The sequence below is a fragment of the Coenobita brevimanus genome, chromosome 72 (genome assembly GCF_032717465.1).
Source record: "Coenobita brevimanus isolate Jiangsu-jjx chromosome 72, ASM3271746v2, whole genome shotgun sequence".
NCBI lineage: Eukaryota > Metazoa > Arthropoda > Malacostraca > Decapoda > Coenobitidae > Coenobita > Coenobita brevimanus.
The window spans coordinates 20,923,234-20,926,227 of record NC_137025.1 but is presented as its reverse complement, the minus strand read 5'-3'; positions in this window follow the sequence as shown (position 1 = coordinate 20,926,227).

The following is a 2,994-nucleotide window of genomic DNA, read 5'->3' as shown; positions in this document are numbered from 1 at the left end:
CTCAGGAAGTCAGGAATAATTTGCGAAGTTCATATCTAGTATCGTAACAAGCAATAAGTTTTTAACAGCGTATGGCTGAAAAGAAAAGAGCTTCAATAACATTAAAATGAGTCATTATAATTTATAAAATAATTTCCGTTACAGCATCAGGGGATAATTTGAAGTAATTTATTTCCGTTTCTGTTTTCTTGATGGACGACGACAGAAAGCAGGAAAGCGGCGTAAAGTAGGCTACTTTAATTGGTTCGATCAGCAAGCACGGAAGGAGGCAACTTTTACTCAAAGACATGTAGTTATTAAACTACATTTGGCCAGTAATCTCTGGAAGATTTAACATAAGCCAGAGGACAATCAGTGAATGAAATATAAAGAACTTCGAAAATCTGCCGAGAGTCGCAGCTCCTTGGAGAATGCCAACTTGTCATGGCCTAGTATCCTCGGAACATAAACAATTGGCGAGAGTAATAAAATGCAGAGGCTCATACACAAATCACTGAGTTCAAAACTTCCTAATCATCATTTTCAATTAAACCGAAAGATATTACAGATTAAAAGATAGAGCAAAAAGTATGTGCTGTTGCATTGCACTTTATAAAATCATTTTTTGGTCCTCTTTATTGCTTTGTATGAGAAAACGGTAAAATATATCATACCTCCTTACGAATGAATATAATTTTGCATCAACTGAGGATAAAGTAGCTAATTATAATTATTATAAGCAAGGGGAAGACAAGGAATAAAAAGCAGAATGGTCTTGCTCCTACCACTGGCAGAATATCATTACTATGAATTTCATTGTCGTTATGGCATCCATGTTGCTATATCATCACCATAGCATTGGAAAATAGGCTAGCGTATTTCAGTCACAAAAATTTTCCTTAACTGATCTTCGAAACTAGAGCATTTGTATTTGAAATCCTGGGAAGTAAATACATCCGAAGCACTGAGTTCTATTGCACGCCGCGCGCGGAGCAATGCATTATACATTCATTCAAATCGAGAAAGGTATGTAAGTGTTAATTTCTGATTAATAATGGTCCCCATGTTAATCATTTTACACGATTCTTAGCGTGATACAATATATATTTTATCTGCTATGACATGGTGAAGGCACACAATTTTTCTTTATACTCACTCAGTTTTCATTTAATGTACAGTATGGCAATCCGAAACTCTGCCATCACTTCCTGGGACGATTGTACACCAAAGAGTTAATATATATCGGAAGACTATTATTTCTGTACATTCTTGAAAGACGTTTCTCATTTGTTCTTATTCTTACAACGATGTTTGGTCTCCTCAGTAATAACGATCCCACATCATCATCCACCAACATCTTACTCTTTTCTCCTTGTTCCCTGGTCTCCCTCTCCTTCCTCCAACCACCTCATTCCTAGTCAGTCTACCACCCTCCATTCATTTTTTTTTTTTTTTTTTTTTTGGGGGGGGGTATTTCTCTGATGCTATGAATCATAGAGGGAAAATATCTAATGTACACCCTCTCAAAAAAGTACCGGCACCTTTGGGTACGATGATTGTGAAAATGATCAACCTCCGCAAACACACATGAGTCTATAATGTGGTGCCTCAGAACATATACCACCCAGTAAGTGAATCTTTTTGCAGTTTTGAGTTCTAATAATTACCACAGATAATATTTGCACTTATTATTACAGGATGCCCCATTTATCACAATGCTTCATCCAGGTTTCAGAATACGTGCTGTAAGAGTGCCCATACTTTTTTGGGAGGGTGTACACGCACATGCTCTAATATTTTACCAGAAATTGTCAGCTTGTTATAATACACTCATTTTTAACCTACATTACTATTTCCTCAGTATCCGTGGTTGCATGAAATTCGACAAGCATTAGTTATGACAGAAATGAGTCTCCTTGGTTACTGGCTCACTCGACCTTCCTGCCCGATTACACCCGACCATCACCGAGCTGAAAGTTGGCGATCGACAAATTAGAACGAAGGCACTAACACGCTGCTGGAAATTCCTGTACCTTGGCGAAAGTTGACTGATTTCTCCCGTGCCTCTGATTCCTCGCCTGACGTTGTGGAGGATGAAATTGTTTATAGACAGCCTGAGAGAGAGAGAGAGAGAGAGAGAGAGAGAGAGAGAGAGAGAGAGAGAGAATTTATTTTTCACCATTACTACATCAGGGTTACTTTCCAAATTGTCGTTACTAGCCTAGAAAGACTGTATGGCACACCGTAAATATCTGTGGCCATATGAGGTTCATTGGAGGGTCAGACCTTCTCAACAGGTGGCTGATAAGCAGAGATAATTTTTCCCTATGCTGGCCAGGCACGGCTGGGGTGTGGAGTGAGAGCAGTGGACTGGTACGTGACAGGTGAGGTGTTACCAAAAATCTTATCTTTGTGTATGTCACTGATGTGAGCCGAAAAGGTGCACATATCTGTACGCATACGGAGGCACATACTTTAGTTGGCTTGCTTTTTTTCTGACGGAACAGCCTCTTCCCACAACACAATTAACAAATCGTGGTGGAATAAAATTCGAGAAGCTTAGTTACGAGGAACGGATGAGTTTCCTTCGTTACTAGTCAAATCAACCCTACAGTCTGACCACACTTGGTCATCACCTGAAATGAAAAGAATTAGGGATCTTTATCACGTAAGTGTAAACGCATTACCCGTATACCACCACACACTTAAAATGTCCATAGACTCACATCAGATGGTCATGCTACTACCAATCTAACATGGCTTACACCAGGAGGATATTAACAGTGACACAAATTCCTCTTCTGATAGCGACTGGCCTTCCAACCTGTCAGGCTACTTTACAGCGCCAAACCCAGGCCAGATCCGTCTTCTAGTCTAGGAGAAACCTGACGACCAGAGGGCGAACACCAGCAGCCCAAAGCTAGATTATAGGACGGGAAAATGTATACTTTTATTATCACTATCATTACTGCATACAATTATACGTTCAGACATACATACATGCATAAACACACA